This window comes from Sminthopsis crassicaudata, chromosome 3 (assembly GCF_048593235.1).
Source record: "Sminthopsis crassicaudata isolate SCR6 chromosome 3, ASM4859323v1, whole genome shotgun sequence".
NCBI classification, from domain to species: Eukaryota; Metazoa; Chordata; class Mammalia; order Dasyuromorphia; family Dasyuridae; genus Sminthopsis; species Sminthopsis crassicaudata.
In genome coordinates, this window is record NC_133619.1 from 167,493,604 (window position 1) to 167,519,445 (window position 25,842).

Below are 25,842 nucleotides of genomic sequence, written 5' to 3' on the forward strand. Positions count from 1 at the left end.
GCTAGAACTACATTGCTATTTCTCTGACTATAGATTGGGATCATGGATTCAATTCACAGGGAAGGTATCATTGTGGGAGAGGGATATAGTTCTGTCACTCAATTCATAATCTTAAAGCTTTCTGATAGAATCCATATTTACTTTTATTTTTTTAAATTGTTTTTAATTACCAGATACATGCATGGGGTAACTTTACAACATTGACAATTGCCAAACATTTTGTTCTAATTTTTCCCCTCATTCCCCCCTCCCCAAGATGGCAAATTGATCAATACATGTTAAATATGTTAAAGTATACATTAAATACAATATATGTATACATGTCCAAACAGTTGTTTTGCTGTACAAAAAGAATCAGACTTTGAAATAGTGTACAATTAGCCTGTGAAGGAAATCCAAAATGCAGGCAGACAAAATTAAAGGGATTGGGAATTCTATGTAGTAGTTCATAATCATCTCTTTGAGTTCTTTTGCTGGGTGTAGCTGGTTCAGTTCATTACTGCTCTATTGGAACTCATTTGGTTCATCTCATTGTTGAAAATGGCCACATCCATCAGAATCGATCATCATATAGTATTGTTGTTGAAGTATACAACAATCTCCTGGTCCTGCTCATTTCACTCAGCAGCAGTTTATGTAAGTCTCTCCAGGCCTTTCTGAAATCATACTGTTGGTCATTTCTTACAGAACAATAATATTCCATAATGTTCACATACCACAATTTGTTCAGCCAATCTCTAATTGATGGGCATCCATACAGTTTCCACATAGAGGGCTGTCACAAACATCCTCAGCAAGTACATATTTAAACCAAGGACCTGAACCAGCAAAACTTAGACCAGGAAGACATGAATCAGATTATCCTTTAAATCAGACCACTTAATATTTAGTAGAAGTTTGCAACTCCCTAATCTGACTGCTACTGAGCATCTTACACTACACATTACTTAATACCCATAGTATACAGTAATAGAAACCTAAATAATATGATAAATTCATGAAGTAGGGCTAGAAAAAAAATTAGTAAATAAAAATGTATATTGAGATATTAGGAAGACGGTGGAATCTGAGATTCAAATACCCCCAAAGAAAATTCTAATGCATCTACAACAAAGCTAAAAAACAAGCAAAAAAACACCAAAAAACAAAAAATCCCAGCTTGGCCACACAGTCAATCTAGAATTTTTAGGAGAATTCAATCTAGAATTTTTAAAACATTGAAATGATTTAATAAATAAAATGAGAATTCTGTAAGAAAAAATGGAAAAAGAAATGGCAATACTAGAAGAAAGATTCAAAAGTCAAATTAAAATCTTAAGATCAAAAATACAAAATTTTACCTAAATACCACCACATTTATTGTTATGTCCCCTCAAATCCTGATGGAGACAGTCCAGGATTGTGAACCCAAAAACTTTAGGAATAGTAAGGCTTCCATCCCAATGAAAATATAAATTCCCACTTATTAACCTATGAAAGAACTCAAAACAAAAGTGCAATAGGCTGCATAGGAAGATTTTCCCTCCTTGAAGGTCTTCCAGCAAAATCTGAATTATAACTTGTTGTATGTATTGTAGAAATTATTCTTTAGCGGATATGAGTTAAACTAAATGACTCTTGGTGTTGCTTTCAATTCCACAATTTTGTGATTCCTTAATTTTGTGATTGAGTAATTCTATATATCTGCTCCTCATCCATTTCTGATTATTGACACTGTTCAAGGTGCAGCCCAAATTCAATTCAATAAGCATCTACATGGTGTGTACCATTTTTTAGTTATTGAGAATAAAAATATGAAAAAATGTCACAGTTTCTGACTTCTAAAAGCTTTCAATTTAGGTGTCTGTCATCAGTACAGATAGATCCAATACAACATTGTTCATTGTGGGGACAAAAAAGATAATGTACTTAAATAAAATTTTAGAAAGAAAAGAGTACATTCATCTCAGAATAGGTTGCAGTGAAAAGGCTGTTTACAGGGGATGACACTTAAACTCAGGCTTTAAATGAAGATAAAAATACCACATGCATCCTAGGAATGCTTTGAGGATAGTTAAGAATATATTTCTAAAATGCTTAGTATAGTGCCGGAACATGGTAGGTACTTAATAAATACTTGTTTCTTTATGTCTTTTTTTTTCTTAAAAAAAAGACCATGAACTGAAAATTTATAAATCTGTGAATTTCACATTGATACTTGACAAAATTCCAAAATTTATTATCAAGGAGACTTCTACAACAGGAAACAGTAACCATGATAAGTCAATATAATGTGACAGGAGCAAGTCAAAGCTTTATCTTATATAGTCTATATAGAGGCAGTGCTAACACAATGATTCTGATGTTTCAGGAAGAAAAAGTATTTTCATCTAGTTAAGATGAAGGGATGAAAATGGTCCTAGAGCCAGAATATCTAAATTCTACACCTTTGATGAGCATGTTTTCATGCTTTTCAGTCATGGCTAATTCTTTACGACTCCTTTTTAGGGTTTTCTTGATAAAGATACTAGAGTAGTTTAGAATTTCTTTCCCTAGTTCATTTTATAGATGTGGAAACTGAGGTAAACAGGATTACGTGACTTGCACAGTTTATACAACAAGAAAATGTCTGAAGCTAGATTTGAACTCAGGAAAATAAGCCCTTCCAACTTCAGGCCTAGTACTCTATCCCCTGTACTACTTAGGTGCCCAAAGAGGAGCATAGCTTGGTAAAAAAACAAAAACAAAAAACAAAAAACAAAAAAAAAACACTGGATTTGAAATTAAAAGCACGAGTTTGCATCTTAGTTCTTCTACTTAAATAGGCATGTCCCAACTCCTTGGGCCTCATTTCCTTCATGTGAAAAATAATACTACTGGATCAAATGACTGCTATAATCCTTTCCAGAGCAAAGTCCTGTGATATGAGAGGAATTACTGGTCTATATCATTTTGATAATAAATATGAAACTTCAGATATTCAATTTGACCATATTATCAGTGACAAAAAAATGACTTTATTAGTTATTTTAAAACAGTTTCATGGCCAAACACAATACACGTATTGTGTGTATGGGTCCCAGATTTAATGGATAAAAGACAAATTCTCCATTTCACTATATTTAGACTATAAAAGAAGAATTAACCATAAATATAGCATTAGTTTTGTTAAGAATTATATTTGGCAGGAATTTGCTCTTAAAAATAATTTCTTGGCAAATCTTGAATCTTTGTGAAATTGTGACATAGACCTCCTTTTCAAAATCTTTTCCCCTACAGCACCACTGTCTCCTCTTCCCCAACTCAGATATCCATTTCTGACATATATGCTAAAGAATTGTGAAACAAAAACCTTATAACCTAGAACATCACCTATGAGGATATTTTCAATTCTAAAACAACAGGTTTCTCCATTGTCCTCTTGGGGGATTAACTCACTGCAGTGCAAATCTGATCTGCCCATGCTTAAACCTGCAGGAAAGAAAAAATATCACAATTAAAACTTCAGATTCATTTTTTAAAATCAAGTATCACAAAAAAAAATGCACATTAACCAATATCAGTTCCTATGTCCAGGGAACTTTGGAAGGAACCTGACATTAGACTTATTTCCTCTAAATCTAAAAAGCTTAATTATCTGTTTTCTTCCTTGTCAACTTAGATCTGAAGAAATGAAACTGTTTTCCTGGGATGATGAGAAATACATGGCAACTACCATATTCAGCTTCTAAAGCCATATTGCAAGGATTATATGGTGAATTTAATGCTGTTACTCTGAGGTTATCTATCAGGTAGAAAGAATATTAAGATACAACATTTAGAATGATTTAATTTAGCTCCCTGATCTAAGTGAGAAAACTAGCTCCAAAGGAAGGTAAGGAAAGTTTCTTTTCTCAGCAACATATAGGAAGGTAAATGAAAAGAGATTGTCTTTCCTACTCTTATTTTAAAAATACATTTCTCCTGGTAGAAGATAGAATTTCTTAAATTATATTCAGTATGTATCATTACAGGTCATAAGACTAGCAGCTTATCATCACATCAATCAGTAGGTTGATTGGATGAAAACAGAACTCGTTTGATTTTTCTATTTGGTGGTAAGAATAAGGGATTAACCAGGAATAAGCTGTATTGCATTGGGGGTTAGGAGGAAAAAAACAATCTAGCCCCTGTCTATTCATTATCCCAAAGCTTTATCTTTCCACCCACCTTTGCAACATACATGTCAAAAACCCTATTAGTTCCCAAACAGCAAAAAGGAGGGAGCAACACAAACTTGAGAACCTGGCTCCTAAGGAATAGATACATATTCCTAAAGAAGAACATTGATTTGACTAAAATTACATAATCAGAAGACGGTTGCTTAGAAACTTTCCCTCTCACACACAAATACAATGTAAAATAAATTTAGGATAAAGGGACAATATGTTACCAAGTAAGAATATCTTCCTATAGGCCAAGCCATTTGCAAAAGGTTTATGGATAGATAGATAGATAGATAGATAGATAGATAGATAGATAGATAGATAAATATATAGATATAGATATATCTTTTAATGTTTATCTCAAATCTGATTATTTTAATCTAACACATACAATACACATTGAAAGTAATCATAAAGGTTTTCTATGCATCTTAAAAATACTCAAAACCACTTAGCCTTTAATCCAAAGGGCATTTTTGAAACATTGAGCTTTAATTTAGCTTTTTCATAAGATTTTAAAATTTTGCTAATTTTTTTTAGGAACTGACTTGCTTGACAAATCAGAAATTTTGCTGAAACTTTCCACAGTGCTTCAGGTTCGGTTTGAATGGTCCAAAAGTCGTGGAGTGTGTCATTCTTATTACTTATTGTCAGATCCACCAAAACAATATTTGCTATTTTCCTGTCCCAAAGAAGTGATTACCTTCTGTTCTTTGTTTTTGCTGTTAATAAAGTGACTGCGTTTAATTTTGGTTTAATATTGGTTTATGTATTGAATATGTTTCAGAAAACCTTTTAATTGGATGATTTCTATAAGGGCAGATTTGCAAAGCTCAATCAACATTGATCTCTTTCAATATTGGACTTACATATAGTCAAAGTTTAATGATCTTATTGTGTCTCTCTAATTAGATTCTTGAGGTTAGGGTCCTAGCCTTACACTATTACACATCTCTCTCCCTTCCCTTTGCAGATTCAATGAATACAAATTGATATGAAGCTCACAAAATCAGTAGATTTTATTGCTTGCAGGAACCTTAGAAACCATCTAATCCAAATCTTTTCATTTTGTAGCTGATGAAACAGAAAGTCAAATTGGGAGAGTGATTTACCCAAGATTATATAATTACTTATCAGTGGAGCTGAGACTACAACTCATGTCTCCTGACTCAAACCAGTACTCTTTTTGCAACTCTGTTACCTAGAAGCTTTGTTATTGAGTTCATTCAACCAAATATTTACCTACTATCATCCTCCCTCTAAAAAAAAGAAAGAAAAAAAATGAAAGGACATAAGAATCTCCCTCAGTTTAAATGACTATGCAGTGAAACAATTGATTTTTCAATCTAGACTATCTTTAATTTAAAATGGAGGCTTTTTTCTAAATCTTTATAAAATGGAAGCATTATTCAATAATCACTTGTCAGAGTAATTAGGCTATTTTTGCTGTCAAGTGATAGACAGATCCTAATTTTAAAATTAAAAATTGACTATGATAACTATTCATTAAATTTCACTTGTATTTTTTTCAAAAACACCAAACCCATAATGCTGGTGATAGTGGAATCACTAGACACCTTTTTCTGAAATGCCATTTTTGAGTTAAGATGAAAGAAATGCTGTGACATTTTCCTTTCCAGTTATAAATTTACAATATGTCATGTTTCATAAATCTTAAGATCTTAGAGGTTATTTAATCCAACCAAACATCCATATTTTCTTGATGAGAGAACTGAGGTAAATAATAACATCAGTGATTTAATGAAGGTCACATAGGAAATAGGTGAAGGAAAGAGATTTGAACTCAGGTCTTATGATATAAGTTCAGGCCTCTTTTCACTTTATTGTGTTACCTTCCAGTTATTTATGGTTTTATGTCAGTACCTACTTAATTTTCTGTAAAGGAAAAAGATGATTCTTGTGTTACAACTAAACCTCTATCCAAATAAAAGATTTTGTCCCTGCTCAATTATGCTACTCAGATTGGTTGGGATCATTTACAGTCTGATTTTATAAAAATCGGTAAAAACTGGAGAGATGTTTCAGGACTCTTCTTCCTTGCAATTGGGACTGTAAGACATACCATTTATAAAATGATAAGCCTTCATGTGCGATAAAAAAAAAAATCCACCTTGAATAGCAGAGTCTTGGTGGATCAGAGCCAGAGATTTCATTATAGATATATATATATAAAAGATGCTAAGCTTTCAAGTTACTGCTAATCTAACTTCCATTATTTAACAATACAATTTTAACAATGTTAATTCTCATGTTGAAATAAATTGTCACATTATGTCAGTATATATATATATATATATATATATATATATATATATATATAGAGAGAGAGAGAGAGAGAGAGAGAGAGAGAGAGAGAGAGAGAGAGAGAGGGAGGGAGAGAGAGAGGGAGGGAGAGACAGACAGACAGACAGACTTTTGTGCTAATAAGAGCTTTGATATGGATACAGGATTTATTAATTATTTATTGAGCTCATTCATGTGAATATCTAAATTTCACCAGAAATTTTCTACAGGCTTTAAAAGCCCCATCAATACTCTATATTTCTAAATACCAAAGTCAGAGTTTTAGTCAATCATTATACTACTCATTCAATTGTGAACAATTAGATGAAAGTTAATATATCTGAGGAAATATGGTCAATAAATTAAAACCTATAAGGCTGAAGAGGTTGAATTCAAGACTTCCTAATTTCAAGTCCAAAATACTATTCCTGTACTCTTCTATTACCATTGGCAAATCATTTAATTCTCTCTGTTCACCAGTTTTCTGCCTCTATAAAATGAGACAGTTGATCTTTAAGGGCTATTTGAAAGGTGAAATTCTTTAAAGTAATTACAACCAAATTATCAGTGTTCTGTCTTGGAATTAGAAAGAGCTAGTCTTTAGTCTTACCTTGGAGACCAACCAGCTATTCTAACCATGACAAGTCATTTAACATCTCAGTGATCTGGACAGATTTTTAAGAAAATAATCCACAGAAAATATGCTGACATGCATTTGTAGTAAAAGATTCCTCATCTGGGAGTTGCCTGTACCTATATTATCATAGGTTCAGTCCCTATTTCTTATCCAATTCTCTCTCCAAGGGATAGAAAGACATTAAAATCCATTCAATTGTTGTGACTCATTTCAATCCAGATAAATATTGCCTACCTGTGCATGCAGTCTTTTACAAATATCTATTTTACACAGTGATAAATTAAGGCTAATATGGCTCATCACTCTTTAAACTTCAAAGAATAAGTAGGAGCCCAATCAAAATGTGCATGCTACTTTAATTGTTAAATAATTATTTTCCATATTTATTGATTTTAGAATCTCCCTTTCCAGTTTATGATAATCCCATGTAATATAGGCAAAAACATCCATGTATTTACCCTCTATACAAAAGAGCATATTCCAGGATTGAGGCTTCTTCCTCTTCACTCATTCCTTTTCCCCATATCCTTATACTTCAAAAATCCAGGATTTCTGTCCAGTTGAAATGAAAACCTTTTCTCTCCCCATGGTGTCATCAGTGCCATGATGGGCATGTGTTTCATTGCCATAGATTGCTAAGCAACAGATCCCTATGTTCTGCCAACTTTCCTTTCATGCTGACAATCTGAATTTCACATGAGTTGTGTTTTCTAGAGTGCCTTGCATATTGGGAACAGTGACGTGGAGATGTTTCATCAACTACGCACACGGAAACTGTCACTGGCTGCACCTGTTTGTGATTTCTCTGAATAGGTTAGATGTCATTATTATGGCATGCCATTCCAAGAAAAAAAAAATTCAATCACAAGCTATTAACCATAAATGGACTGATGTCAAAGAGCTGGTAAAACTAATGACATAAACTCCTGTCCACGTGAAGAAACATTAGTTATCTTAGTTGCAAACATGAAAAAAACAAAAACAAAAACAAACAAACAAACAACTGGGTTCAAAGCAGTATATTACCAAAAGGGAATTTATCCTTACTGCTTAGTATTAAAATGTAGTGATATTATTTTTGTAGATTTAATTTTCACTATCTACTAAAGATAACAAGCCAAAATTTTTTTCTCAAGAAGCAACATTGGAATAAATAAAAAGGAATAGGATTTAGCCTTAATGACAAATTCACCCCTTATTCTGGCACATAGTACAGACTATAAATGAGACTCTAAGCAAATAAAATTTAACCTCTATGTGCTCTGGGAAACTTTAAACATTGCCTCTAAAACAATCCACAAATTTGTTTTAAATAATATTTTGATAACTAATTCAATATGAATTTATTTACTTTGTGATATAATTTTCATGTATTTAAAAATGTTATTCTGAGAAGAGAATCAGAAGCTTCACTAAGCAGCCAAAAATATCCATGCCCTCTTCCTTCCTCAAAACAGTTAAGAAATGATGCTCTACATTTACAAATTGTTGAGAAAGTACCGAGTTTCATCTATGGAAAATCCTACATATCAGTGAAACCTCAGGTCCAGTTATTAGCCCTAATTTTCACTACAGAGGCATCTTGATATAATGACTAATTAGCTTACTATCAGGAAAATCAAGGTACAAGTACTGCCTCTGTAACACAATAGCTGTGTGATTTGGGAAAGGTCACTTAACCTCTCACTGACTCTGGGAACCTTTCTCAGGTTAGAAAGCAGATAATAATCCCCATTGGTGGATTTGTTCTTTTTGAGTTCTCTGAACCAATGAAATTAATGATCTTCCTCTTCCTCCCTACTCCCCTCCCCCCATCAAAAAAAATATTGGCAGGGCAAAGCACTTTTGAATTTATTCTGTAGGATTCCTAGATATAATTAGAAATTGAGGTGCTTAATATTATTTTGATTCTCTTATACTTGCCTTGGCTATGATGCTTATTTTTATTTTCTGTTTTGTTTTACCAGACCTGTGATTTCATGTAGGAAATTTTCAGGGGGATATTACCTTTTTAAATATTGTGTTATTCAGTTATTTTAGTCTGGAATGGTTTGCCATTTCCTTCTCCAGTTCATTTTACAAATGAGGAAACTGAGCAAACAGGATTAAATGACTTGCTCAGGGTCAATCAACTAGTAAATATCCAAGATCATATTTGAACTCAAGTCTGACTCTAGACCAAGAGATCTATCCTCTGCACCTCCTAGCTACTTTATTTCTGTTGAACCTGAAGTCAGGAAAGACTCATCTTCCTGAATCCATACCTAGCCACAGGCAAGTATTAGTTGTGTGACCTGCGGCAAGTAATTTTACCCTGCTTGCTTCAGTTTCATCATCTGTAAAATGAGTTGGAAAAGGAAATAACCAATCAGTCTCTGTCCCCCAAAACCCAAATGGGGTCACAAAGATCTTGTCAAACATGACAAAAAAATGACCAAATAACTTCTTGACTTTAAGCTCTATGGCACTCTATCCACTGTACCATCTAGCCACCTTATTTCCACTGTAGATTATCAGATTCTAAGCAACTTCAGTCTTAAAGAGGCACTATGAGGTGAAATACCTACCAGAGTCATAGAGTGGCAAGGGAAACTTGAACCAAGGTTTTCCCAACTCTGAGATCAGGTCATTGTCCAATATGTCCGTTACTATAAATTTAACTTGAAAGAATGTTTTTATGCTGTAATAGGCTGCCTCTATGAGTATCAGAGTCAAAAACTATCATAATTTCTGGCTGACTCCGATGATAAATCCCTTCAAATTAACTAAATTGGTTTACCAACCGTTACCAAATCTGGACTTGAAGACTTTCCAATGGGTAGTACTTGCCAGAGCTTGAGTTCTATTCAGGATTGTCTTAATAAACTTAGGGGGATTCCCATGCCACCATGAGGCACTAAAGCAGGACTTTCATAGAAGTTCTGTCATGACATACCTGTGCAGGGCTACTTCAAGTGGAATAGTATCTCCTCTATCTGAAAACCATAATATCTTTTGAGTTAACATCCATAATCCATATCTAATACTAGATATATCTAATAGTCTCTATCTAAAATAAATTTTGAAAGTTTATATAAATCATGATAATTACAGGAATAAAATGGTTTGGGAAGCTTTATTCTCTCTAGAAAATCAGTGATTCATCACTCCTGCATCTGCACATCACCCCTAACTTCTTAGTATTTTTTCCACATTCCTTCACAAATTCTATATGAGATCATAAGATACAGGATGACAAAGGTATTTTTTTAAGGCAGTCAGAATTAAGTGTCTTGCCCAGAGCCACATAGATAGTAAGTATCTGAGGTCCAATTCAAACTCAGGTCCTCCTAATTTCAGAGATGGTGCCCTATCCATTGTACCCCCTAACTATCCCTATGAGCAAAATATTTAGAAGATGGGAGGGAGCTCATAGGTCATCCAGTTCAATTTGTACTTGAAAGGAACTCAACTTCTATATGCTCAATAAGCAGCCAACCATTTTCTGCTTGAATATCTTCAAGGAAGTTAGTGGGGGAAGCTACTGTTTCTTGAGGCAATTCATTACACAGAGAGAATGGCTTCAATTTCTAGGAATATCTCCTAAATTTTTTTCCTTGCAACTTCCATTTGTTGCTCCTAACTATACCTTCAGAGGATGAAAAAGTCTATTCTTTCTTCCATATCACAGTGTTTTAGGCTCTTAAAGACAGTTGTCATGTCAACCTTTAATTTTCTTTTTGGGGGGTTAAACAGCCTCAGTTCCTTCAAATGGTCTTCATATTACATGAACATCATCTGATTGCTCTCTCACAGTCTCTAACTAATCAGTATCCCTGGTAAATTTTGTCAGACAGAACAAAATATAAAAGGGCAATAGGTGTGATCTAATCAAATCAAACTACAGTAGCATTCTCATCTTGTTCCTGAAAGTTTTGCTTCTTTTATCATAGTTTTAACTTACATTAGATTTTTTTTTTTTGGCTTCTATATTATTATACATGACTCAAATTGAGCTAACAGTCTTCTAAGAAACACAAAATCATTTTCAGGCAAAAGGTTTTTCTGTCTCTCTCATCTTGAACTTGAAGTCTATTTTCCAAGTATAAGACTTTACATTTATACTTCTTATCCCTGAACTTGGTAACACTGTTGGGTCAACACCCTTCTCTATCAATAAAATTCCTGTTTCCCACAGGGTCATACATAATCTCATCTAGATTTGTAATGTCACTTAATTTAGGCTCCCTCAGAAGATAAGCAGATTTTGGGAGCTGTTGAAAAAACAAAATTTTCCTATTAGATGTTCAGTCAAAATAACTCACTAACTTGTCTCCCCAAGAAGGTTCTTGTAATTTCATTAAGTTATTTTAAGAATTCAAAAGTTTTCTTATTAAGAAGAGTTTTCTTGATTCCAGGAACAACACTCTCCACTTTTGCCACTTAACTATCCTTAATACAGGCAAGTCAACTATTAAAACAGTAAATACAACTTTATGGATAGTCTAGGACAAATAGAAACAGTGTGGTAGAGTAGGCAAATGTGTTTACTTAGAGAGAATTGAGCTCAGATCCTGACTTTGACACTTAATAGTTACCTTACCAATTGCCTCTCTCAGTTTCCTCACCTGGAAATAGTGCTTCAATATTTCAATGCTTCTGTGATGTCATTGATGTTGGTACTACCTCCAGTGAAGGATTGCAATCTAACCAAATGTTTCATCATAAGTAACTCTTGGTCATTTGATCATGTAAATCTTTTTTTTTAATTTTTTTTTAAATTTTTTATTATAGTTTTTATTTACAAGATATATGCATGGGTAATTTTTCAGCATTGACAGTTACAAAACCTTTTGTTCCAATATTTCCCCTCCTTCCCCCCAACCCTCCCCTAGATGGCAGGTAGACTAATACATGTTAAATATGTTAAATTATATGTTAAATACAACATATGTATACATGTCCATATAGTTATTTTGATGCACAAAAAGAATTGGACTTTGAAATAGTGTACAATTAACGTGTGCAGGAAATCAAAAATACAGGCGGACAAAAATAGATTGGGGATTCTATTGGTAGTTTACACTAATTTCCCTGAGTTCTTTCACTGGGTGTAGCGGGTTCAATTCATTACTGTTCTATTGGAGCTGATTTGTTTCATCTCATTGTTGAAGACGGCCATATCCATCAGAATTGATCATCGTATACCTCATATATATAATGATCTCCTTGTCCTGCTCATTTTACTCAACATCAGTTCATGTAAGTCTTTCCAAGCCTTTCTGAAATCATTCTGCTGGTCATTTCTTATAGAGCAATTATATTCCATAACATTCATATACCACAATTTATTCAGCCATTCTCCAAATGAGGAGCATCCACTCAGTTTCCAGTTTCTGGCCACTACAAAAAGGGCTACCACAAACATTCTTGCACATACAGGTCCTTTTCCCTTCTTTAAGATCTCTTTGGGATATAAGCCCAGAAGTAGCACTGCTGGATCAAAGGATATGCACGGTTTGATAACTTTTTGAGCATAATTCCAAATTGCTCTCCAGCATTCACAATTCCACCAACAATGAATCAGTGTCCCAGTTTTCCCACATCCCCTCCAACATTCCATATTATCTTTCCCTGTCATTCTAGCCAATCAGGCAGGTATGTAGTGGTATCTCAGAGTTGTCTTAATTTGCATTTCTCTGATTAATAAGGACTTGGAGCATCTTTTCATATGACTAGAAATCATTTCAATTTCTTCATCTGAGAATTGTCTGTTCATATCCTTTGACCATTTATCAATTGGAGAATGGCTTGATTTCTCATAAATTAGGGTCAATTCTCTATATATTTTGGAAATTAGGCCTTTGTAAAAATGTTTTCCCAGTTTATTGTTTCCCTTCTAATCTTGTCTGCATTAGTTTTGTTTGTACAAAAACTTTTCAATTTGATATAGCAAAATTTTCTATTTTGTTGATCATGTAAATCTTGCAAAGAATCTGTATCATATGCTAAGTATTTTTTTTTCTAGATCTCTTGGCAATGCGTAGATTCCAGTGGCACACATAGGTGATTCACAGGTTATCCTTTACTCTTACTATATGAATAGCCCACTTTCTTTGGTAGTCATACATATGTCTATTAACATCTGTTTTGTCTCTTTTGTACAACTCATTGATAAAATGCTGCAGCCTAATTGTGATAAAAGTTCCTCTCTTTGTCCTTCCTTTCTTCCTTCTTTCCTTCCTTCTCTTCTTTCTTTTCTTCCTTTTTCTTCTTTTCTCCCTCCTTTTCTACCTCCTACCCTCTCCTCCCTTCCTTCCTTACTTCCCTTCCCTCCTTTTGTTCACATAGGGTCTTTAAAAACATGGTACATGGCTGGAAAAATACCAATGTTCAAAGGATAAGCTTTTGATTTAGAGAAAAGCTTGTGGTCATTAAATCACTGCAATTTCCCAAGTGCAATCCAATTTGCTATACTCTTCCAATTCAGTTTTGGGCCTAGCTGACGGTACATCCATAGTGTCTCTTCAAAATTTATGCATTGATTTGTATCTAATAGTAACCATCTCCAGGGCAGGGTTGGGGTGAGGGAGGGAGAAGGGAAGGAGACAAAAGAAAACTTACATGATAATTTTGTTGTATATTTGAAAGGAATAGCAAGTTGTGCATAATAGATTTGTAGTTTCATGTGCAATCACCTTTTTTTAATTGTACTATGCTATGGAAATGCCTATTTCATTCTACAAATTAAAAATAAAAAGATTTTTTTTTAAATGAACACTTAATCCTTTTACTATAATGACTACTACTACTACTGCTACTGTTACTACTGTCACTCCTTCTACTACTACTACTCCTACCATTATCATCATCACCACTACCCCCACTGTATCACCACTACTAGTAATACTACTACTAATATTACTACTATAATTGCTATGGCATCACCTTCCAGATGACATGATCCTCTTCAAAATAAATCTCTGTAAGTAGAGTCTTCCTTCCTACCTTCCTTCCTTCCTATTTTCCTTTCTTTTCTCCCTCCTTTCCTACCTCCTACCCTCTTCTCACTGCCCTCTTAATTTCCCCTCCCTCCTTCTGTCTACATAGGGTATGACACCTTAAAAACTTAAAAAATGATTTGGGAAAAGAAATAGCAAATCATTCCAGTATCTTTGCTAATAAAAACCGCAAATGGGGTCCTAGAGAGTCAGACACTATATATAAAAAAAAAAAAAAAAAAAAAAAAAAAAAAATAGTCTCACAGCTAATAAGTGGAATAGGTGGGATTTGAACTTTGGTTTTCTTAACTCTACACCTAACACTCTCTCTCCCCTGCACCATGCATTTTTAATCCACTTGATTTTTCTTCTGTGGACACTTGATGTTCAACCTTATTTGCTTCTCTATGACTCCATATGGGATTTTCTTGCCAGAGATACTGGAGTGGCTTGCCATTTTCTTCCCTATCTCATTTTACACTTGAGAAAACTGAGGGAAATAGGATTAAGTGACTTGCTCAGGATAACACAGCTAGTGTGAGAAGTCAGATTTGAACTCAGAATAATATCTTGCTGGTTTCTAGCCCAGTGCTCCATTCACTATGCCATACAGCTGGAACCTAATTGTTCCCTGTGAATATTTTAACCAAACTATTTTAAATAATTATGGATCTCATAAAGGAGACACTGTTAGAGCTTGATGAAATCAGCCCAAGGATGTTCACAGCCCTAAGACTAAAAGACCTTAGCAAGTGTGTGTGTGTGTGTGTGTGTGTGTGTGTGTGTGTTGTATGTGTGTGTGTTCCTATAGATATATATGTATATGTTGTTTTATATTTAATATATTAAAGAAATTTCAGATACTTCGGTTTAAGAACCCCTGACTTGTAGAAAAATCTTTTTCCATTTGGACTCAGGGTTGGACATTGGTGTTGCCAGATGGTGAATATTCTTTTGCAAGCATATTTCCTTGTCTTCTGCCTCATTTGATTTCAATAACTAAAAGGTTTCTGAACAAGTTATCTCGATTATTACATCTTTTAAAAAATCTTGCATGATTTTGTTATCTGCTTTGGTGACAACTTCTTAAAGGAGAACTTTTAAAAAAGCATTTTTCTCTACTGATTTAAATGGTGTCTTTAATAGTCAAGAAACCATAAGTAGAGTAGAATCATGCATTTTTTATATATTTCATTGAATTATGTGGCATTAAAGATATTAAATATTATGGAATAGCTCCTACAGAAAGTCTTCTTTTTCTAGTACCTTTTCATACATGCTATAAAAGTTATTTGTCAATTATTCTCATGAGGATTTTGTAGATATGCAATAGGATATAATTATTTATTTATTTATTTTGTTATTTATTTTTTTGAGAACTTTCCCCCCCAAGTAATAAGCCATTGAAAATATTCTTTCTTTCACTATCTCGAGAATATCTTTTAATACTTATCTGACAATATGGTTATGAAAAAATGTCTTGCAATTCTAAAATCATTCTAATAATGAATTGTTTTGTTACATATGACATTTATAAAATCAAGGTAGTCATTAAACTATTTTAAATTTCCATAGTTACCTTCTAGGCATAACACATAATATTCAACAATTTTGTATTGTTTTATCTTTGAAAAAAGTTTCTGGTGTTATAATTATCATTTTACTTTTAAAAATGGGGCAGACTAAAGAATTAAGGATGGGGAAAATGAGGCATAGAATAAAACTCACTTGGAATGTCTTGATGCTGATGACTAAATCTTGCTCTCCTCTTGCCTCAAAACTACCAATATTTCCCCCCTAGCATTAATTTCTAATATTGATCCAGCAATCAAGTTGCTAAAAGCGCCATGGGTGGCAATTATTTTGAAAGCATTTGAAGGCTCAGCATAGGGCCTTTTCTTCCCCTCCTTAATAGTTTATGGCTTCTTTGGGAGCCTTTGGATCAGCATTTGCATAACCTTTCCTCAGTATTACTTGAACTTTATCAATGATCATATGGAGCCTAACATATGAAATCCTCCACCCTCCCCCTTTTCCTTCTCTCAGTTTTCCCCCTCACACACACACTACACTTTGCAAACACAATAGCTTGTCTTTACAAAGATAAAAGGGGGGTAAAGCTTCCTTTCTTTCAATCTTATAATGAATACATTGTAGAAAGGTTACATAAGCTGCCTGAGCACAGTCAGTTTCAATTATGTCTGCAGTGTTGGGAGAAAAAGACTCAATCACACGGCTTCTATTTTAATAATTAAGTGTTTCAGGGTATTTATTTCATGTTTCAATGTTGAAGTAGAGTGAACTTGACAGGAAACAGGAGGGTGATGGTCCAAACAAGCCATGTCCAAGTATAATACTCATAACCCTGATTTATTAAATAACTTTGAGCTGGGATACACGTGTGCAGCCCATTAAATGAAACAGTGTCAAGATGATTTTGAGAAGATGAAAGTAAATAACATCAAACTCTGTTTGGTACATTCATTGTATGAAGTCTCAGGAAGCCACTTTTATGCTGTTCATATCTTCTTGGAATTGGTCATAGAATGGGTTTGGTGATACTCAACAAAGTTCTGAATAAACTGTCAAGCTGAAGTGTATAAAATAGGAAGAGTAGGAAGCCATTGCCTTTTTTCTTCAAGCCTGAATTCAGAAAGCAGATTGTTGCCACTCAAGTGCGACAAACTACTTAGGCTGCTGCAGCTGCTAACAGTAACAATAACAACAATAAATGATATGTACTGGAGCTCACTTGGCTTGATCATGAGAGCCAACTGTTAAATTTTCAGTATGAGCATTTTTACTTTGGGAATCAACAAATATTCCAAATCACGGCTTGATTTATTTTCTTGTTCATTGTCTAGACTCAATAAAGTGATGGAGAAAATGTCAATAAACTTAAAAATATGTAGTATAAAGTAAGCTAGATGATGCAGTAGATAGAATACCAGCCCTGAAGTCAGGAGGACTTGAGTTCAAATCTGACCTCAGACACTTAATACTTCCTAGCTGTATGATCCTGGGCAAGTCACTTAACCCCAATTTCCTCAGGGGGGGAAAAAAAATGTGGTGTATATTTTTTTCAGAGAGCCAAACATTTACTAGCACATGCATACACACATATAAACATAAAACACATATGTACATAACTGTATGCATATTTATATATGTGTGTGCACAGACATACACACACACACACACACACACACACATTTTAATTTCTACAAAGGATCCTACAATTTCTACAAAGCAGCTACAATTTTTCATTTGATCGTCACAAAATCTTGTGAGATGATATTGTTATTCTCATTTTGTAAATGAAGAAATTGAGTCTGAGTTTTACAACTTATCTGGGATCAGAAATCTAATATCTAATTCAGAATTAAAAGTCAGATTGTCGGGACTCCAAATTTATTACTCTTCCTTCTTACACATTGAGAAGATGTGGTTAACTCTTGAAGACTCTTAGGTCATTACTTAATATACTGACTGAATAACTGCTTCCTTCAATACGTCTCAGCCTTAATTTCAAGAAACTACATGTGGAGTCAATTATTCCACTCAATAGGTGTCATTATTTTATCTCCTCCCCTGTCTCCTTCCATTTAAATTAATTTAATTTTTAAAATGTATTATATGTCATGACGTACTTTGTGGAAACAGGAGAAGGAAAAGAGAGGAAGCAAAAAATGAAATTATAAAATAAGGTTGCTATAAATCCAAAGTTTAGAATTATTTATCTAAAGATGATCCTGACAGAATGGAGATAGCATCATGTTACATAAAATCTGTCTAGGCAATCAGCTAAAAATATGTATTAATCACTTTCTATGTGCCATGTTCTGTGCTAACCCTAAATGATATAATGAAAAACAAAAGGAGTTCATGTTCTAATGGAGGCAATACTATACTAATAACTAGGCTATGTGCATGATATATACAGATAAATAGATAGATAGATAGATAGATAGATAGATAGATAGATAGATAGATGTAAAAGATAACTCAGAGGGAAAGACATTGGGAATTCAGAGCAAGCTTTCCTAGGAGGGAAGGATTTGAGCTGAATTTTGAAGGAAGCCACAAATCTTCAATCTGTAAAACAAAACAAAACACAACACAACACAACACAACATCTGCAAATTGCAATAAAGTAAAATGTAATAACCCAAGGTATACCCATATAGAGAGACATGTAGATATGTGTATTTGTATATAATAATGTTACTTACGAATTTGCTATTATGCAGAGTGTGATAAGGTACTATGCGAATATAGTATAAAGTCAAGAAATATTAAGTTGAGGAAGAAAAAAGAATTGTTAATAGCACCATATAAAATCAGTTAAATTACCTAATTATCAGTAAAAATTAGGAATATTTTAATATAATGTTTTATATTCACCAAAGTGATAAAAATAGAATAAAATGATAAAATATAATGTTGATCGGACTATGAAGAAAAATAAAATGCTTTGTCAAATTATTGATGGAACTGGATAATAGTGTACACATTGTGTAGAACAATATGACAATATATCAGGAGAATGCTGAAACTGACTGTATCTACAGTAAGTCCATTTCTAGGACTATATTTTTAATATAATTTTAATTTTAATTAAGTAGGTAGGGGATGCTGCCATACAGAAATATTAGTCAATTGTTGTTTAGTTGTGACTGACTCTTGGTAACTACATTTTCTTGGCAAAGATACTAGAATGGATTTCAATTTCCTTTTACAGTCATTTTATAGATGAGGAAACCTAGACAAACAGGGTTAAGTGTCTTGTGCAAGGTCACATAGTTAGTAAGAGTCTGAGATTAGTTATGAATTCAGTAAGATAAGTCTTCCTGACTCCATGCCCAGCATTCCTTCTACTATGCTACCTAGAACCCCCTCCCCATAATAATAGCTTTTAAATTTATGATGACAAAAATAACTAAATTTATGGGTCTAACAATTGGTGGATACTTAAATTACTGTCAATATTTGCATAAAATCTTCTTAAGGAGAAAAAAACTTCACTAGATTCTGCAATCCTCTGAATTTATCATGCTATATAGTTCTCTGTTTCTCACACAACAGGAAGTAGAAAATGTTATTATAATCATTGTTTTCATTTCTTCTCTCATTCTTCAACTCTCTGCTATATGTTTTTAAACCTCATCATTTAACTGAAAATACTCTTTCCAAAGTTACCAATGATATCTTACATGAGAAATCTGAAGGTTTTTTAAAGTCCTAACTCTTCTCAAATTATTTGTTTCATTTGACACTATTGACCACACTTCTTATGGATATTCTCTCCTATCTGTGTTTTTGTAACACTATATTCACTTGCCTGTCTCACCACCTCTTCATCATTCCACATACTTTTACTATAAATGTTCCTTAGAGTTCTAGAACCTCTTCTCTTCTTCCTTTGTGATTTATCTCAGTAGGCCATCAGATCTCATGGGTTTAATCTAATATTCCTTTGAAGTTACTCTCAGGTTTATTTAATCTCATTCTCTTCCCAAACTTCAGTTCCCATCACCAATTCAAACAGAAACATTTTAAACTCAACATGTTTAAAAATGGACTACCTTCCCCTGAAATCTTCCTCTCTTTCAGTGTTCTCTTAATAGCAAAGGCATCACCATACTTCTAATGTCTCAGCTTTTTAAACTATATAGTTTACACATCCAATCAATCACCAAATCTTGCTTTTTCAACTTTTACAATATCTCTCCCATCCAACTCTTTATCTCTGCTCATTGATACCATCTTAGTTCCAGCCCTCTCCTCCAGTCACTTTATTCTCACACTGCTTCCAAAGTCATTTTCCTTAAATATAGATCTAACTATGTGATTTCTTTATTCAACTAACTTTAGGGTAAAAACTAAACTGGTCTGTTTGGCTTTTAAAGTCCCTTACAACCCAGTTTTAAACTATCTTTCTAGCATCTTTAGACATTCCTCTATTTTATCCAGTCAAATTGTTCCTCTGTATATTCCTTATTCATATCATGCCTTCTTTTATCACCTTGCTTTTACCATTCCTGGAATGCACTCCTCTGCCTTAAGCCACTTTTTTTCCTTTAAGAGTCTGCTCAGGTTCCATTTTCTGTATGAACCCTTTCTTGATTCCCCTGAGTTCCATACCCACTCTCCACAACTACTTTGAATCTAATGACTTTGTACATATCTTTATTTTTTTTACTTTATATTTATGCTATTTGTATTTCATAAACACTTGTCCTCCCTGTTAGACTCCTATAAGCTCATTTAGAATAGAGATTGTTTCATTTTTGACACTTGAATCCCCAGAGCCTGGCAATTAGTGGGTGCTTAATGAGTAATTGTTGATTAATCGAGAGAATACTAAGATAATGTTAAAAGTAATAAATATATACTATATTAGGAAAGAGAGAAAGGAAAAGAAGTGCAAAACAAAACCAGAATACCCAAAAGTATATATGCAATCAGTACAAAAAGGAGAATAGAAAGACAGAAGTCAGCCTTGTAATATGGAAGACCTATATCAAAAACTCTGACACATATACTAGTTTTCTGAGTCTTGGCAATTTGTTTAATTTTTTTTTAAGAATTCAGATTGCTACACTGAAAGAGGAAATTCTCACATTTGAAGAGGAAGTTGCCTTAACAAAGAGTTCCTTTTATGAATGAAAGCATAGATCCAATTGAATCCTTAACCTAGTGTATTATTTTGTTATTGATCAATTACTAGGTTATCATTTACAACATAAAAAATTAATGCCAATGAGCAAAGCTCACATATCTAGTGCTTTCAGATTTAGCAGCCATAACTAATATTTATATAGCATTTATGATGATGTGCCAAGTGCTTCAGAATTTAATCCTCACAAAAACTTTGGAAAGTAGGTGTTATTATTATCTCCATTTCATAGATGAGGAAACTAAGACAACTTAGATGACTTGCTCAAGATAACACAGGTAGTAAAAGTGAAGCCAGATTTGAACTCATGTTGTCTAGATGGCACAATGGTTAGAGCACTGGACCTACAGTCAGAAAAACCTAAGTTCAAATTCAGCTTCAAAAGCTTCCTGGGTGTGTGACCCTGGGCAAGTCACTGGGCAAGATACACATTGTTTGCCTCAGTTTTTTTTTTTTTTTTTTTTTTTTTTTACCATAAAAGGACCTGAAGAAGGAAATGACAAACTATACCAATATGGCTGTCAAGAAAATCCCCAAATCACAAAGAGACAGGCATGAAAGTATTACATCTCCATTTTAAAAATGAGGGTTATGATGTTGAGATTTTAGATCTGGAAATTCCTTAAAACTATTTATATAGATATAGATATATGTAACAGACAACCCTGGATAATGAGGATATAATTTGCATTCAGGGACTTGGGGGATGTCATAAACTTTTGAATTGTATTTGAGTACATTTGGTGTCACAACTATCAGAAGTCAAAATGACAAACCCTTGCTCTAAACCTAGTAATCAACTAATTACATGAGTTACAGTACAGTAGCTAAGTTTGAGTTTCTTTGCAATTAACTACTTTTTTACCTTTTCTGCACCTGCCAGAGGCTACACTTTCTACCCAGAAAAATAACTACTTCTCTCTTCTCCAGATCATCCTGAGCACGCAGTTTTCATTTTAATGATGTATTCACAATTTCTTATAAAACCTATAGCTGGGTTTAAAATTCTTCTATTCAAAACACATTGTCAAAAATCTAAGGACTAAATAGATAGTGAGTAATCAGAGGCAAGGTTTGTAGATTAAAGGCAGATGAAGTTTACTTGAGGAGATATTGATATCAATGGAAGGTCATGAGTTTTTAATTTTGTTTTGCAATGCTTAAGAAAAGGGAAATTTGAGCACTTATAACATTTTAAAACAGTAGAAAAGGAGAGCCAAACAAAAATAATAACAAAATGTATTTTAGGGAAGAAAAGGTCCAAAATATCCAATGAAATAATGAAAATATTCAGAATAAAGAGGGAAGAGTACTTCTTGGTTTCAGATGATAGTTTAAGATAATCATGAAAAAGATTTGATTCTGATAAAAAAAATATAAAAGATCAATGGAAACAACTAGACAAGGAAGAATCAGAAATGATTAAATTCAATAATTCAATGTTCAATGAACACAAAAGCATAGATTATCTAGGAAAGAATTTCCTATTTGATAAGAGAGCTTCTGGGAAAACTGGAAAGCAATCTGGCAGATGGGAGATTTAGAGCAATATCTTATATCGTATTCCACAAAAAGCTCAAATTGGATACATGACCTGAATATTAAAGATGCTGCCATAAAAAAAAAAAATAGAAAAGAAGCAAATCATATATATCTCATAACTGTAAATGGGATGTGAATTTTTAAATAAACAAGGTATAGAGGCAAAAACAAAATATTTTTTTTAAAAATTATTACCCAAAATTGAAAAGCTTTTCTAAGAACTAACTTCATACATTTAAGATTAAAAGGAAAGTGATTGACTGTGGAGTGGGAGAAGTTTGTATTAAATGTCTCTAACAGTCTGCTCTCTAAAGTATTTAGACCAGTAATAGAAGTATATAACTAAAGACCATTCCCCATAAATAGAACACCAAAGCATAAACAAAATAAAACTACAAATAGTGAAAAGTCAAATGAGAGGTGGCTCCAAATTACTAAATAAGAGAAGTGCAAACTAAAATATTGCGGAAATTTCAATTCATACCCCCAAACTAACAAAAAGATTGAAAATTTTAAATAGTGGGTTTGGGATTGTAGAAAGATGAGCATACAAATGCATCATTGGTGAAGCTATGAATGGATACAATCATTCTGGAAAAGTCGGGAATTTTGAAGGAAAAAAAGTACAAAAATATTTAAAATAGGAAAGACCAAATACACACCAAATAGTTATAAAAACACTTTTTGTGAAAGCAAGGTAGATGATCCTCAACTTAGGAATGGCTAAAAAAGATTATGGTATAGGAATGTTATGGAATATTATTTTGGCATAAGAAATTACAAACATGATGAATCTGAAGAAGAATAGAAGAGCTTATATAAATTGATACAAAATTGAGAAGATGGAATTAGATTTTGTACACACATATACATATATATACAAATATGCATATAACCATATGCATACAGACACACATATTATAATATATAATGTATACACACACACACACACACACACACACAAGTATGTGTGTGTGTGTGTGTGTGTGTGTGTGTGAAGGAAATGGGAAGGCATTTCAGTACTTTTGCCAAAAATAAAATCAAATTGGAGTGACAAAGCCCAGCATGACTGCAAAAATTGATCACACTCATATATATATATACATATATATAGAATATTTACAGATTATATATATGTATCATGTCCATATAATGCCTTACCATTGTAAATGAAAAAAAAATAATAGCAACAAAATAATCAAACCTGGATACTGCTAAATTATAATGACTATGGTAGGTCTTGAAGACATATGACAAGATGTCTCCCTCTGTCTTTTTGAAGAAATGGAAGACTATGGAAGTGGAGGAAGAAAATCAAATTTTTAAAATATGTTATTTGGCATGGTAGTTTGTTTCTATTTTTCTTCTCACTTAACTATAAGAGATTATCCTCTGGGAATGAGTGAAAAAGGAACTATATGCCATTTTAGTGTACTTTTATATTAAAAAGCTAAAAAATGGAATGGATTGTCTTGGAAGATGCAATAGAGATCTTGAAGCAAGTTTTGATGGTTATTTATTAAGTATGCTATGGAAGATATTCTTGTTTGAGTATGACTTCCTTTTTGAGTCCCTTCCATCTTGTCTGTGCATATTTTATTTACATTTTCTAAGAATAAGGACCGTATTTTTGCCTTTTATTGTATCCCAAGAATTTAGAAGAGTAGTGACTTGGAATATAAATAAAATAAAAAATATGCTTGCTTTGTCCCCAAGAAGTTTACATTCCATTGGGGAACACAAACAAGATATATACTGACAAAATGGAAGGGAGTCAAAGAGGAAGTAGGTACATAACAAATATTTATTGACTGACAGGTATTGATTAGAATAGATTATTGCTGATTTCCTTTCCAACTTTAAAATTATGTGATTCTGTGAAGTGATGAACAACTAAAGACCCTAGAGAGTGCAAAAGACTATAGGATCAATGAAGGGAAAGGAAGGGAGCCCTTTAGCTACTGGAAGTGATGATATAGCAAGGTTTTTTTTGGACTGGCTGAAGAGGCAATGAAAGAACTCATTACAAATTCCTTTAACCTATCATCTACTGTGAAATTATAGTTGGAGAGAAGTGAATAGTATTTTGTACATAGCAGGCACTTAATAAGTATTTGGTCAATGGAATTAGATCAATGCCAGCATCCACTTTAACAATGCACCACAATTTTATCCATTTTGGATTTTATACCACAGTCTCCATAGCAATTGTTCCAGCTTTGTTTACTTTCTTAAAGTTTCTATAGGCACTGAGAATATTAAAAATTGAACAAAAAAATACTGTATTTTATGTTATAGAGTTTACCAATTTGGAGGAAGGGTGAATAAGAATCTATTACAAATATACAGATAGGTATAGTATAATGTAAAATACATGGGCATATAAGAGAGATAGAGTCAAAGTAATCTAGGAAAAATTGAGGAGGAAGAGATTAGAGAAAGGCAGTGAATTGCAGAATTGCAAAAAGACAAGGAGCAAGGATTCAAGAATGAATTCAAAATTGCATTGTTGAAATGTAGGGTTGGAAAATGTCTTAGAGACTGGCAGATGGAAAAGGAAAGAATTTACACTAAGCAAAATGCACTTAGAGTGTCTAGCACATGATAAACACTATATACATTCTAGCTGATGTGATGATGAATATGATTTTTATAATTGAGTGATATGGATTTCAACAAAACAGAGATTGCTAAGGGCTGACAGTAGTCAATTGTCTGGAAGTAAAAAGATCTTAAGAGTAAAAATATAACAACCCTCTTCTTAGTCCTCTCCATTGTGATGGAAATGAGTGGTCAGAAAGGATTGGTCAGCAATGAAAGGAATAGAGTTGACAAGAGTTGGCAAAAAATATTAGTGTCTTCACAAAAAAATTAAGTTATTAGTTAGAAATTTTACTTATTACTAGGAGGAAGAAAAAATGCAAGAATAGAAAAAGGATGATGGGCTCCAGAGATTACATTGAAAAGGGCTGACATGGGCAGAAGGCAGGAGATGTGGAGTCTGAGCTGGAAAGAGACAAAAAAATATAGAGGAAATATATTTCTCTGCAGGGCATGTGTTAATTCTGAATGACATAGTTTAGGGAGCAGAAAGTTAGAATTTTTAGAATAGGTTGGGGGGTATTACAAATAAGAAGAGGTTTGCAGAACAAACAAACTCCAAAACTTTGAGTAGAATGTTGGTATTATGGACCTTGAACACAGCCTGCTTCTCTGACAAATCCTGTGGGCTTGATTGTTCCCAGGGAAAGCCATTGGTAAGGGCAAAGGAAGCTTTTTCAGAGCTGATCTCCCAGGTGGATTATAAGAGCTTGTTTTTATTTTGAAGCCTGATGAGGATCTTCAGAGTCAGAAGCATCAAAGCATAGTTGAAGGGATAAGCAAAGAAAATTATTTTAATGGTAGGGTGCAGAATAAAGTAGTTTATAGAAGAGAAATGCTGGAAGGACAGAAATTATTTACTGTCTGAACTTTTAAAAGTGAACTAAATATTCTTTGTATCTGAATAATGAAAGA

The 25,842-nt window shown here is 33.3% G+C and overlaps 1 long non-coding RNA gene across 1 annotated transcript in view; it reads right to left on the reverse strand.

The window, feature by feature from the left end:
* Nucleotides 1-253: 253 nt before the first annotated feature.
* The window catches only part of LOC141560797 (uncharacterized), a 91,988-nt gene continuing 66,399 nt past the window's right edge, over nucleotides 254-25,842 (reverse strand). The window contains exon 3 of the long non-coding RNA XR_012487816.1: nucleotides 254-3,450. This is a non-coding gene — a long non-coding RNA (uncharacterized LOC141560797). The remainder of the gene's footprint in view (nucleotides 3,451-25,842) is intronic.